Source organism: Heterocephalus glaber, unplaced genomic scaffold (assembly GCF_053883595.1).
Source record: "Heterocephalus glaber isolate CG9 unplaced genomic scaffold, H.glaber_assembly_v1.0 deba00000738, whole genome shotgun sequence".
In the NCBI taxonomy this organism is placed as follows: Eukaryota; Metazoa; Chordata; class Mammalia; order Rodentia; family Bathyergidae; genus Heterocephalus; species Heterocephalus glaber.
Genome location: NW_028258161.1, coordinates 12,519,531 through 12,534,545, shown reverse-complemented (window position 1 = coordinate 12,534,545; position 15,015 = coordinate 12,519,531). Strand labels below are relative to the sequence as shown.

At 44.0% G+C, this 15,015-nt stretch overlaps 1 protein-coding gene across 1 annotated transcript in view; it reads left to right on the top strand.

The window, feature by feature from the left end:
* Positions 1 to 12,109, top strand: part of LOC147829143 (uncharacterized) — a 40,552-nt gene extending 28,443 nt beyond the window's left edge. The window contains exon 3 of the transcript XR_015449566.1: positions 11,961 to 12,109. The gene's annotated coding sequence lies outside the window, so the exon portion shown is untranslated. The remainder of the gene's footprint in view (positions 1 to 11,960) is intronic.
* The last annotated feature ends 2,906 nt before the right edge of the window (positions 12,110 to 15,015 follow it).

The window sequence follows — 15,015 nt, the reverse complement described above, 5'->3', positions numbered from 1 at the left end:
CATGACGTTGTGATCCCAAAGTCCATATCAGAAACATTAATGTCTAGGGGGAAAGTTGGAATAGAAAGAATTTGACCATGTGTCTCCAGTAGGGAAATGATGGGCCATTATTTTTTATCTAGATGGAAATATCCATCTAGATGGAATATCTGATAACATTTGCATAGTACTTCAGTTTACAAAGCGCTTTTATGTACATTATCTACTTCAGCATTCATAATTGTACCCATTAAGTTGGTATCATTATCATTCCTGTTTTACTGAGGAAGAAAGGGAGTGAAGGAGACTAAGTGACTTTCCAAGGTCACTTAGCCAGTGAGGGAGAGAACGAGGAGTGATCTGACTTTAAGATGAGTATACTAGGGGCTGGGGATTTAGCTCAGTGGCACTGGGCCTGCCTCACAAGCACAAGGTCCTGAGTTTGAGGCCTAGTACCAAAAAAAAGAAAAAAGAAAAAAGAAAACAAGATGAGTATATTTTCCACTCCCCCATAGCAGTCTAACCCATACTAGGAGAAAACCCACTACACAAAGAGCTTTTCAGCAATTCTTAGTTTCCTTTCTCTAACTCTAGGCTAATCATATAACCTTTTGATCAATAATTTGGGAGAGGCAAAATAATAATTGCATTCCTGTCTGGCTTCAGGGTTTTGCAACCTGTATAGTCACGCAGAGCCTAGGGCAGTGATGGGGAACCTTTTAGAACTTTCAATGGTACAAACAGCCTGCTATGGCACATATGCCATAGGTTTACCGCCACTGGTCTAGGGCCAGGAAGAGCTTAGACTTTGTCCTATGCTTTGTTGTCACTGTCCTGAAATTCTTAATAATTTTTTAACAAAAGGTCTGGTATTTTCATTTTGCACCATATTCTACAAATTACATAACCAGTCCTGACTGCCCGGATGATGGCTGTCAGCACAACATGGGTCTCTGGGTAATAAGCCAACCTCTTCAGAGCTTGAAGGACATGTGGGATTTGGAAATGAGGACAGGAGATGAAGTGGAGGACAGTCTTTCATGAGGAGAAACTTTGTGAAAGACAAAGAGATGAGGCATACAAAGCATGCTGTCAGGAATAATACTGTCTTGCAAATATGCTCCTTTTGGTTGAGTCCAGAATGTTGGCAACAAAAGAGTTAACACCCCAGGTCTGTATGCTTATTCCTTACAGTCTCCAAGGAAAGCATGAGTGACCCTTGGCCAGCGAATGGAAATGTGGCCTCTGAAATCTTGTTAGAGGTTGATAATTTTGCTGTGTGCTTAGAGCAATGGATCATGCTGTAATGGTTTGTCTGGTTGCTTTGCACAAATGTCAGGAATGGTGATATCCACGAGAGCTCATTGTTGGGGTCTTGAGTGTCATGGCTGGTTGTACAGCAAGATGCACCTAAGATGCACCCCACTCTATAAAGGCTTCCTCTTCTGTGACTCAAAGAGGCTCCCTTGGACAGACACATTCTACATATTCTGCAGATAGATGTGCTGGAGGCCAAGCACTCCTGGGTGGTTTTGAATGGCAGAGGCCATTAGAATCCTGGACGGACCTCTCAGGACTTCTCTCTGGACCCCTCTGGATCTATTTCCACTGCTTTTGCTCATTCAGCATCCTTGGCTGTAATAGGGTCTTAACCCCAAGACAAAGTCTCACACTGACTTCAGGAATGGTTCCTCTGCTACTTTCTGCTGTTTGGGTTGTAAGAACCCATGTGTTTTAAGGAAATATCCATCATTTTTATTTAAGAATACTAAAGACTGATAATAAAAATGTTTATAATGATAAAATCTAGTTCTAATGTGTGCTTTTCCTTAAATTCTTTTCTAAAATTTGGGAATTATTCTTTTGTTGTGAAGATTAAATTTAGAGTGCCTAAATGAATTTGAATGATTTTAAAGGACTTTAAAAAAAAAACAAAGCTGTAAATGGTGCAGATGCCATTTGGCCATGCAGAGAGATCTTTCATTTTGGAGACATGTGCACTGGCCAAAATAGACATGTAGCAACTCTCAGCATGCATGCCTCTGGGTCCTCTTGGATCGATTACTGCCATTCTTCCTTCTCCAGCATTCCAGAGGTATTGACTCATAGATTACGTGTTTCAAAATTCTACCACATATGTCCCGGCCAACTCTAGCTCAATTTTTATATCTTTGCAAAAACTTGACCTTTAATGAGGTCTTGGGTTTATTTTGTAATCGCCTCAGGTAAAAATAGCTAGTTATTTCCCTTCTTTTTTTTTTGGTACCAAGGATCGAACTCAGGACCTTGCACTTTCAAGACAGGCAGTGGAACACTGAGCTAAATCCCTGGCCCTCATTATTTTCCCTTTATGTAGTGTTTGTCTGTATAATTAGCTCTTATACTATTGGTTAAACTGATATAATTAAAAATGTAAATGCGTAGTTACCAAATGCCTCAAAAACTTATTTTGTAATTCTTTAAAGTTAATTTCCTTCACTATATTTCTCTGGACCATAAATAATCCTATCATATGGTTATTTTATCATTTAAAACCTTTAGTTTATTCTGCTGCCTATCTTACAAGCGCAAGGTCCCAAGTTCAATCCCCAGTACAAAAAAAAAACACAAACCTTTTAGTTTAAATCACTTGTGGAGTACTGAAATATAATTTTGAATATCCTCTACTTTGCAGATATGTGTATTATAATCAGTTGATGGTAAAGACAAGTTTCTGTAAGCTAAATATAATATTTACATTTTCATCATCACAACTGAGGTTTAGATAGAATATTCATTGTCCCCTTTGCTCTTTAAATCACTGAAGGGGCCAGGCATTATAAGAGGTGCAGGCAACTGCCACTGTCATGTGGTTATTCGCTGAGTAGCTCAAAACTCTTCCAAGGCCTGAGGAGAAGGGAAGAGGGGTTGGGGGAGACATTTTCAAAGTTCCTCCATCGTCTACCAAGTGAAGTGGAAAATTCTCTGCTGTGAGGTCCATGGTCTGGCCCCACCCTACCAACTTGTTCCCATTTGTCACCACTTCCCAGCGTGGGCGCTTTGCTTCTCACCGTCTTTGGGGCGGTGGGTGTACAGTGAGAGCCCCAGAGGTTCATGCTCCTTGACAAAGTGTTAAAGATAAAAACAAAATGCTCCCATAGACTGTCAATAACATAAAGCCATGAGACTGTCATAAAAATTTTTTAAAGACAATTGAGAAAAGATGAACTTTGACTAAATAATTGATATTAAAGAATTATTGTTCATTAAAGAATTATTGTTTTTAAGGGGATGGTATTATGTTTGTGTTAAAAAAAAAAATCAGGCCGGGGATTTAGCTCAGTGGTTTCACCGCCTGCTGCGCAAGTGCAAGGACCCGAGTTCAATCCCTGGTACAAAAAAAAAAAAAAAAAAAAATCTTTGAAGCTGGGCGTGGTGGCCCATGTCTGTAATCCCAGCATCTGGGAAGCTGAAGCAGGAGGATCACCACAAGTTCAAAGCCAGCCTGCTGCATAGTGGGATTGAGGCCAGGCTGGGGTACATAGTGAGATCCTGTCTCACAAACAAAACAAAACAACCCCCCAAATAAACAAATAAATTAAAAATCTGTTTTTAAGATACATAGAGAAATACATATAACGTGATGGCTGGAATTAGCTTCAGAATAATTGTGGGATGACATAATTATGTCACTGATAATTCTTGAGTTTTCATTTCAAAAGTTTAAAAATTTGAGCAAAATTGAAAAATTAAAAATGTGAACTTGTGACTGAAGAGTTTGGGACTGTTACCAAGCCAATAGCACAGGCCAGAGGGTGGCAAGTTGTGCTCAGAAGACTTTGCAGCTTTGTGGCTTCGAGAAGCTTTCGGAACTTATCTGATCCTAGGTGATTCTCCTTGCTCCATCCATATCTTTCTGTGGACCTTTCTCCCCATTTTATTCAACCAGTTCTGTGACGCAGTGGAACTGACCTACTATACCTATCAGTGAAATAGCTGGACACGTGATGTAGTCAAAAAGGCCATTTTTGCCAAGAAACATCTTTCCTTCTTCGTCCATACCTGAAGTTCCCTGAACAAAAGCAATTAGTGCCAGGTAACAATGCCTTCAATAAAAATTACACACATAGTCACAGACAGTCATACAGCTATCTTTTGCTTTTCAACTCTGGGGCACAGATGTAACCTTGTCTCTGAGACAGTTGATTGCTTGAATACCTACCTACATGCTCAACTTCCAGGCAGACTACTAACATCCTCTTAAGAACTCTTAGCTCTCTAAGGGTTCAAACCCTTCAGGAAGAAGGGAATTGGAGATTAGTCTCTCTTCCTATTCTGTCCCCTACCTCATGGCTTCTTGTATCCTCACAGGGTCATTGCGGAAGGCTGGCCTACCATTTGGCAGAAAATGGTTTCCCACCATTGTTGGGATGAACCCATTGGTCCAGATTTCTGCCCTAGCCTGCAATGTACCCTACATTAGATGCTATGTTTTCTCTCTGTTTCTGTTTCTTTGTCTCTCTCTGTCTCTGTCTATCCATCTCTCTCTACCTGTGTCTCTCTGTGTGTGTCTCTCTCTGTCTCTCTTTCTCTCTCCTCCTCCTCCTCTTCCTTCCCCACCTTGCTTTTCACTACTGGTATCCAACCCAGGCCCTTATGCATGCTAGGTAAGTGCTATACCGCTAAGCCACATCTGACCCCTTAAAACTCTTTTCAGTGAAGACTCTTGTACTGAGCTTTGCTGCCCAAAGCACTCTCACTATGCTGAGGTGAGGCCTGGATTTGCTTCAAATAGAAACATACCCTGGGTCACATATATTTCCCCCTCAATTGCCATATGCCAAGCTTCACCAAAATTCTATCTGCCACTATCAATAAAAAAGAGTTTCACAGCGGTTAGCTTTGTGTAATCAAAGAAGAGATCCACTTAAATTCTGTGTTCAGGACCCAGCAGTCCTATCTAAACTTCCTGATGCAAAACTAAAAGAGCTACTGGACTGCCAGTCACAGGGCAAAGATCTATGCCAGGGTAAGTTTTCTCTCTCTCTATTCAGGATTATCTGACTCCTTTCAAGAAAACAAGCAAACAAAACTCATCCTATTTTTGGATAAGAAAGATGTGCCACATTATCCTTCTCTGGCATAGGTTTACAGGGAATTTCAATTTTGCTGATCTGTATTTCTTTTTCTTTTTTCTTGTGGTATTAGGGATTGAACCCAGGCACTCATGTATGTCAGGCAAGTGCTCTACCACTAGGCTGTATCCCTAGCCCTCTCATGTTCTCACTAATGAGCATATCTTTAGTATGTAGTAAATACGAGCATGAATTTAATATGTAATAAAGTACTATAAAATAGGTGTAAACAAATAAGTGAACATAAAAGCCACAAGCCATGAGGGCGTTTCAGCAGGCCCAGTGAGGTGCTAAAGTGGATGTTCCATGGCAGAATTTGGCACCTACCAGAAAATGTTTATAAAAAGCAGCAGGAGATAACAAAGGCAAGTTTCATATGCGTTACCAAGCCTCTCCTCCTTCTCCTCTTTTCAGTAATCCTGAGGAAAAACATTACCTCATGAGACTTCTGAGGGATAATGGAATTTTGTGGAGACACTCAACTCAGTTAAATATGTCATCTCTTTTTTGATGTGCCACCCATCGCAGTAGGTACCATAGAAAGTACAGAATAAAAGAGGAAGATATAGGGCCGGGGGTTTAGCTCAGTGGTTTCGTCACCCGCTGTGCAGGCACAAGGACCAGAGTTCAATCCCCGGTACCAAAAAACAACAAAAAAAGAGGAAGATATAGTCCTTGTCCTCGAGAGCAGTCTATTAGGGGCCTTGGGACTTGCTACACAGTTAGAACTTGAATGTCCCCCAAGACCCTGTGTGGAAGGCTTGGTAGCCTGAGGCACTGCTGGAAAGTGGTGGAGCCCTTAGGCGGCAGCACCTAGCGGAAGGAAGCTGGGTCACCAAGGCTGTCTTGACATCTTCCTCCCTCCCTCTCTTTTGCTCCCTGGCTACCATGAGGTAAGCAGGCCGCCCCGGCCACAAACTCCCCCATGATGAACTGCGCTGCCATAGGCTCGAGTCCTCAGACCTGGAGTGAAGCTGTGAGAAAAAGCAAACCTTTCCTCTTTTAAATTGATTACCTCAGGTATCCCATCTCGGTGAAGGAAATCTAACACAGAACTGTACACAAAGGACTTTAAAATGAGATACATTGGGGAATCACAACGGGGCATGTGCTCAGGGTGGCTGGATGGGAGGGCATTAGGAGTGTTTCATTGGGTCTTCAGGAGACTCAGAGGTGGATGTCCTCAGGTCAGGTACACGCTCATGACGCCATTGCCATGTATAGAACAGACTGGTAAGTATTCTAAAGAATGCTCATGTTCGTGTGGAGTTTGACCTCTTTCAAAGTATAATTTCAGGAAGCTGGGGGTGCAGCTCATGGTAGAATGTCCCTAGCACCACCACAACAAAAGCAGACAAACCTACAGTGCCCCTGAAATATTTAAGATAATTTTGATATAAAACTGTGAAGTGATGAGTCCAATGGAAAATATTCTTTCTTGTCTTAACTGTGTCTATGATGATCTGTTTTTATCATTAAAGTGATAGCCATATTAAGAAATTTGAGGCCCGAGGATTTAGCACAGTGGTGACACACTTGCCTCACAAGTGCAAGGTCCTGAGTTCAATCCCTGGTACCGAAAGGAAAAGAAAAAACAATCTGAATCTGGGCATAGTGGTGCACACCTGTAATCACAGCACTCCAGAAGGCTGAGGCAGGAAGACTGCTAGTTCCAGCCCAGCCTGGGCAACTAAGTAAGTGGAGGCCCTGGGTTCAATCCTCAGTATTGAAGGAGGGAAAAAAAAAGAACCTTGAAGTTTTCTACACCTCGATCTTAGGGAAGTCTTGGAAGGAAGACAAAAGGATTCCAGAAATAGTCTAAATTGTGCTTGGTGAGCAAACACCAGTCTCTGTAGAACGCCTTGTATCTATAAATAAGTTATAGCTCTACGAAAGACAGTATCGGCCACTGGTGGTGGAAGAGAACACCAAGTCCAGCTAACAACAGTGTGGAGATTCATGTTCTGAAGAGAAACCTGGATTGCTTCCTACCCAAAACAAAAATAAAACAACGAATGAAAAACTGGCACATTTCCTCAGGCAGCTTTTTACATGGAAACTCAAGTCTTCATTTTTCCTAATAAGGTCTCATGATGTTTGTTTTTATTTTTTTAATGTATTCTTTTCTAATTAACCCTAGTCTTTGGGCTCTTATGTTGACTCTGAGGGAGAGGAGAGGCCCAGACTTCCGTTCTCAAGTGGATCAGGAAATTGCTCCCTTTCCATTCTCTACTCAATAGCCAAGGATTGTTGTTCAACCAGACAACAAGTTAAAAAAAAAAAAAATACCCCATTAAATTAAATATAAACGCTAACTCTCCCTGCAGTGCAGAGCTGTTCACATGGTGCCTACTTCATGTCCACCAAGGGCCACGCTATTGAAAATGCTGTTTTAGGGACAAAAAGCAGTTTCGCCTGAGATGTTAGAGGCAGAACGCTGTGGGCAAAGTGGTCCCTGACGTGGCTTTTGCTTCGGCACAGGGACTCTGGATTCCCTGAGTTCTCAAAGGACGAGCATGCTCACCAGGGAAGGGGGCCCGTCCACCGCCCCACAGGGGAAAGAGCATCGTCTCTGTTAGTCACTACAGTGGATGGGCCGTATCTGACCCTGCAAGGGTCAGGGCCCGCGGAAGGAGAAAGGACACGGCGTGGGTTGTTTGAAGAGAGATGTAAAGCCACAGGTGATGAGGAGGGGCTTGAACTATGCAGGCGGAAGCTGGATTGTCTCGTTCTGCTCACTGTTTCTCACCACAAACTTCCAGCTATCACAAAAGAACAGATGTCAAGGGAGAAACTTATGAAGGGGAAAAAAAGGTGCTCTTTTCCCACATCCTGCTCTTTGAAGTTTAACAAAGGGGGAGGTGGCTTTTGCTCAAGGTAGGATCAAACGGCATCTGGAAATCAACAAGCTAGAGGTGGCGCAGGACTCTGAAGGGCAAGGCTTAGATGTTGGACACGAATGAGAACCCTGGAAAGAAAGCAAGGTGCTACTGTGTCTTCTCAATGCTCCACCGAGTCATTATTTTAACTCTTCTATGAAGAAAGATGGATCTACACATAGGAGCTGTCTCCGTGTTTGGTCTTGTTTGTTTGTTTATTTGTTTGTTTGAGACAAGGTTTCACTTTGTAGTCTAGTGTGGCCTTGTCCCGGGCTGGCCTCGAACTCAGCAATCTTCCTTCGTCAGCCTCCCGAGTGCTAGGATTATAGGCATCTGCCAGCACACCCGGCCTCTGTGTTTGATTTAACATAAAGACGTGGGCATGTGCTCTTGCTGGCAACCTTTAGACCTGTCTTTGTTGGGATAACTTGTACAAGGTGTTCTGGGAGGAACAGTATGACTGTTCCGCCAGGGGAGAGGAGTTTAAAAGATTACTAATACATTTAGCAGAGTAGACCAAGTGCTGGAGATACATGCAGAAAGAAGGGATTAATTTTGGATGGAAGAATTGGGCAAGACTCCACAGATTTGAGTGGGGCCCCGAAAGGCAAATGGAATTTCATGAGGCAGAGGAACACAGACACAGATTCCTTTGGGCATGGATGAAGCCTTCCCTTGTAGTTTCCAGGGATTCCAGGAGGAGCAGGAATGTGAGAGTCAGTATATGACACACTTCTCCCATATCCCAAGGCATTGGGGAAATAGGGCAGTGCCACCTCTTGGGGTGGGTCCCTGTGCTTGGAGCAGGAAAAGAGCTGTGATTAAGGCAGCTTGGAGGGCGGAGGAAGGGAAGGAAGGAAGCAGGTGTACACCCCACGGAGCAGCAGAAGGACCTGAGGTCCTGGACCTGTTCCTTCCGGAGACCCAGCCTCATCTCTTGCCTCGGGTTCTGTAAGACACTAGTACCCTTGACTAATGTCTTCTCTTCACATTATCTGGGTTTGAATTGGGAATCTATCCCTCCAGCCAAAAGCATCCAGATTAAGGGGCCAGGGATTTCACTCAGTGGTGCCGCCACTTCCTCCCTCGCAAGTGCAAGGTCCTGAGTTGGATCCCTGGTACCAAAAAAAAAAGAATCCTGATGAATCCAGTTCCATTATTTTCTCTCATTAGACAATGATTAAAGCCAAGTTATAAGTCATTTTTATTTCCTTTTGGTCACATTTCAAGAGATTAAGATAGCTAGAGAATTGCAATTGTTGCTTGCTGCCTTGGGCAGTGGCAATGCACGATGGCAAACAGCCCCAATCAGGGCACACAGGGCTGTGCACAGAAGAGCTCATAGGCTGGGACTCACATGGAGGTGGGCCGCTTCTGCAGATGTGCTTAGGTGGGACTCTACTATTTGGGACCTACCCTGGGACTCAGCAAAAAGTAGTCAGCTGAGTTGAGCCCTATTCTGTCTTTTAAACCACACTGGCTTTTCCTGACACGAACTTGCTCTCCCCCACCCCTCATGATTCCCCACAAAGGCTGTGTGTCAAGGGAACTTGAGACAAAGGCCTATTCACCAGTTTCCTGGGAAAGCAGCAATCTAGACATTTGCAAAAGTAAGGAAAATAACTGACCATGTGAATTTTTAACAGTTCAAGTCTGTGTGGCCCTGTAGACAACCCTATTGCTAGCCCTCATTTCTCAAGCCTGAGCAGTTTAAGGACTGAACTGATGCGTTTTCATATTTGTATGTTTCTGCTATTGTATATTTCTTTTTTTTGTATTAAATTCTTTTATTGGTACATTGTAGGTATACAACACAATTACATTTCTCATTGGGAATTGTACCTTTATATAATGCATCTTGGTTCTTATTTTTCCCCCATTCCTAGCCCTCCCTTCACACCCTCCACCCTTCCCTATTTACAAAGACTTTATTTCCATTTTTTCCATTTCTCATCATTTTTTCCTTTCCCTTCTTTCCTTTCCCCTGCCCCTCCCACTACCCCTACCCCTTTGGACCTTTTCTTCCTATTTTACATTATCGATTATTCATTCTAATCATTGATACATTTTAGGTATATGATATAATGACATTCATCATTGGAAATTTGCACCTTTACATCTGCTATTATATATTTTGAAATCTGTCATTTTCAATTTGGGGCCACTAATTTATCGCAGTGAATTTAAAAATACACCTGAATGATAATCATCTTTTTTATTCTCTCAGGTTTCATTATTTATTGAGTCTACACTCTTGTTTCTTATTCACTTCTCATATTTCCCAAGACCTCGGCGATTTATGTGCTTTTATTTCCTCCCTTCTCCTCTTGGCTCAACAACATGCTTCCGTGAATATGTTAGAATGGAACCCAAAATGCAAAGATGCGGCTTTAGAAGGTGCTGTAGAAAACCAACATAGGGGCCGGGGATTTAGCTCAGTGGTTCTACCGCCTGCCTTGCAGCTGCAAGGTCCCAAGTTCGATTCCCGGTACCAAAACAAACAAACCAACCAACCCAACATACGACAAGACCACCCTTTGTTCCCGAGGGTCCTTTTTACTATTCACCACGGCAGGGAACTCAGTCTTGTTTTTGAACAAAAATGGACTCTTTCTGATTCAACACATCTTCCTGACACACAGACCTTGTAGTATGCAGGGGGGTATGTATTGGACAGTCTCTCATTATATCTTGTTCCTATGATATTTTAGTAAAACAATGATGACATGGAAATTATTTCAACTATCATGAAATAAAAAGTAAGCAGTAAGGCTTTGTTATTAAATTCAATCAGATATTCTTCACTGAGGTACAGATTTCTCATAACTAATATAAGGGCTCTCTACTTAGTACCTATGTATAAATTACTGTCTTATGGTTTTAAATACTCTTATGGTAAAAATTCAAAATGTTTAAAAATGCTGTCATTCATAAAGTCAGGACAATAACTGAAAGTGACAATGGAAATGGATTTCTTCCCTGTAACATCAAGGACAGAAAGAGCATGCCACCTTTCTCAGCAGGACACAGTGAGGACCCCCCCCCCCCCCCGCTGGTGTTTCCCCAGTACCAGGCATCTGTTCAGAGTCCAGCTCTGCATTCTGGATCAGGCTCAGATGTCTGTCACTGACACGAGTTAACGCTCCTCGCCATTTATCCAGGGTGCTTGACATGTCCGCCACATTCAAGAAAGGACTGGCGTAAATCAAACACTATTTGGAACACCTAAAGAAAGCTGAGGGTTTAGGTATAATTTCCAACCTCAGAACACTTGCTATGTATCAAACGTTGCAAGTTTTCCTATTCTTATCTCTCAGTAGAGTAAAACAGAGATCTTTTATCTTGAGTTCAGTCAAAGCCCCCTGACTTTTCTTTTCTTTCCCAGCACTGGGGACTGAACCCAGGACCTTCACACTGAGCTACATCTCCAGCCTCTTTTATTTTTTATTTTGAGACAAGATCTTGCTAAGTCACTAAGTTTCCCAGGCTGGCCTGGAACTTTCGATCCTCCTGCCTCTGCCTCCCAGAGTGCTGCGATTCTAGGCCTACATCACCGTGTCTGGCTTTCTTTCTTTTTTTTTTTTTTGTATATCCTTTTATTGGTACATTTTAGGTATACAATATAATGACATTCATCATTGGAAATTTGCACCTTTACATAATCTCTCTTGGTTCTTATTTTTCCCCCTTCCCCTGCCCTCCCTTCACCCCCTCCATCCCTCCCTATTTACAAAGACTTTGTTTCCATTTTTTCATTTTCTCATATTAATTCTATTCCCTTCTTTCCTTTCTCCTACCCCTCCCACTTCCCCCGTCTGGCTTTCAATTCTCATTTTTTAAGAGAATGCCTATTTTTATGAAGTGTAGGGCTATCGAAAGCACTGAAGGCATGCGAGGAAAACAATTAATGAAAATTATGAGCTGTGTTTGTCACAAAGTTAGTGTTGCTTTAATACTTTCTTTTTATTTTTTCTTTGTCAATACACAGACTCTGAACTGTGGCTCTAACCCCAACTCCAGAGGTGAGAGAAGGAACCCAGGAAGTTCATCTGCACGTGGAAAGTATATTTTGCTGACACTTACAGTGTCAGAGCACATATGTTGAGCACATTTTCCAGGTATGTAGATAGTCTTGTTCAGGTTGCACACACTGTTTTGGTTTTGACGACTCTGCCAAGGATCGGAACTGTGAGCTTGACGTCCTGTGCAGAGCGTGCTGTCCAGTAAGGCAGCCGCTGAGCACATGTGGTTATTGGCACTGCAGTTAAATAAATTAAAACATCATCCTCCAGCAGCCTCATTTCAAGCATTCCATAAGCAAAAGTGCTTATTGTGAGTGAGAACTGTATCATCGCCAAAAGGTCTGTGGGCTGTGCAGGCCACTTCCTTGGGACCCCGAGTCCGTGAACCCCAAGTGCAGCACCATCAGGGAGAAACACAGAGCCCTGGCTCTCCCAGACTTACCACGTCAGTCTGCTCTCCACAGAGATCCCCAGGTGTCCCCAGGTGATTTCGGTGCCATTCACGTGTAAGAAGCTCTGCTCTAGTGGCCTGGGCGTGTGGCTCCGTGGTAGGGCCACTTGACTAGCAAGCACAAGTCCCCAGGTTCAGTCCCTTTCCCTTCCTCCTGATTCCCTCCTACACAGTGATAGTAGCTAAACATTTTTTAAGCTCTGACTATGAGTCACACTTTGTTCTAGGGGCTTCTATAGGTGTCTTTTATTACTAACCCTATTTTGCCACTGAGGATTCTGAGATACAAAGAATGAAGACAAGCTAAAGTCGCAGTGGCTGAGGCAGGGTGGTGCCCAGGCCAGGCCAAAGGCCCCTTGCAGGCTGCTGGCAGTTCCTGGAAGGCAACAGCATTGGAGGTTTCCCACCAGGTCTGAGCTCCAAATCGAGGCCACCTTCCAAGCCCGGAGGGACGTGTGCAGCCGAGGTCCCACTTGTCTCCCTAAGAAGCGTCCTTATGTGGATTTGCTGCCAGAGCTCCCCATTTTCATCCGATTTTGTCTCCTTGAGCTCATCTTATCGCTCAACTCTTTTCCCAAATTCCTGGGAAAAATCCAAAAGAAAGAGCTGCCAGTTAAACTCCCACCAAAATCCTAACAATGCAACCTGGCCCACAGGAGAAAGTAGGCCCCTCCCAGAAGAGCAACAAAAAGAAGAGCAGCAGAAGAATCAGCTGTTTCCTGCCCCACTAAGTGGCTCTGGGCGAGTCATCATTTTCCCTGCCCTGCTGAGGCCCGGCTCCTCCAATCCCTCCCCAGTGCTTCCGCTCCCAAATTCTCAGGCCAGCCTATTAAGGCTAGAGAGCTGACCCTTTCAGGCTCCTTTGAGTCTCATGAATTAGAAATGACAGCACTTCCAGGCCCACAGTGCCCACTAACAGTCTCGAAATTAACTCTGCTGGCCTTTGGCAGACCGCAAAGTACTGACCTGCCTTAAGTGCAGGGCAGGGGAGGGGCACACCTGGCCTTACCCTTCAGGTGGCTGAACAGGTGTGAGGGCCGGGCCTGTCAGCCTCGCTGGCTTGGTAAACAGGTAGGTATGGCGCATCTGTGACATATTGCTCAGAACCAACATGAAACACCACAAGGACAATTTCCAGCTCCTCCTTTCTGGAGGGCTGGGATTGTGTCTCTACCCAGACGGATGTCCCCGTGCTCATGCAGCAGGTGCTCCGTAGGTGTTTACTGAGAGAAGAGGTACAAATGGATGGGGATTCGCCAGTGATTGCTATTACTGCTCAGGAGGCAAAAGGTGCTTCCTGAGACCGTGTAGCTCCCTGTGCTCCTTCAGGTATCCCAAGGTATTACACGAAAATTCAGACTGATGTTAGTTCAGCTTGACAACTGGGAAGGTAGAAAGAGAGTGAGGTTATGGTTTGGCCACCACCCAAGCTGGGAGGGTAAAATTTGGTCTTCCTTGTTTGCACTTTGAAGCTCTGTCATGGGGCAAGGAGAGAGTGTTGGAGCCAGTCTCGCGGGCGAGCTCTGCCGAGTTCATCTGGCAGTGAAAGTTTTGTGGCAACAGGATCTGTCAGGGGCAGATGCCAGGCCCGAGGGCAGGGCCTCTAGGTCCTGCAAGGTTCGCTGGGTTTTTCATAAGGCCCTTTGAAAGGAAGAAGGATGGGGAATTGGAGGTGGACTCCGCAAACAAAAAGAAGCCACGTCGGGCTGCGCCCTTTATTGTCACCCAGCGTTCTGCAGACGCCCACGCTTCGTGCTTCCCATCCAGCCTGTGAGGAGGAAAAATGGGTTTCTTTATGTCCAGATGGGGCTCCGATCCTTACACAGCCTCATTGAAACACCAGCATTTTTTTCTTTTTTTCACTTTTTTTATTAGTACGTATTTGTCATACGTATCGATCCTATTCATCGGAGGGAATTTGCAGCTGTATATAATATATCGTCATCCTTTTCTCTCATCCCTCTCCCTTCCCTTCAACCCTTCTTCTGCTCCCCATTTACAAAAGCTTTGTTTTCATTTTTTCCTTCCATTCTTTTTTTCCTTTTCCCTTCCTCCCTTGTTCCCATTTCCATTTGAACATGTTCTTCCCACTTCCCAGTGTCTATCCTCCACTATGCCCCTTGGTGATCCACTGGGTTTCTCACACAAGAGAAAGAATGTGATATTTAAACTCGCATGTCCAATTTATTTCACATAAGATTATGGTCTCGAGGTGCATCCATTTTCCCACAAATGACTGAAGTTTGTCCTCCTTTTTGGCAGAGTAGTACTCCATTGTATATAAAAACCACATTTTCTTTATCTGTTTCTTTATCCATTGATGGGTATCTGGGCCGACCTGGTGGTGTGGGAGTGGTCAGTGGAATGGAATGAGAGTGAGGAGACTTTCATCACAAACGGCAGTAAGAAGCACGGCCCTCAGCTCTGTCGTCCCCGTTGGGGTGGCACCGAGTCAGGGCAGCTGTGTCAGCGAGATGCACACCCCGTGGGGATTCTGGGCGAAATGCTCCTGCGGTTTTATGGGCCCGGGAGAAGCTGGCTCAAGGCTGGGCCAGGGAGTCAGGAAAGGA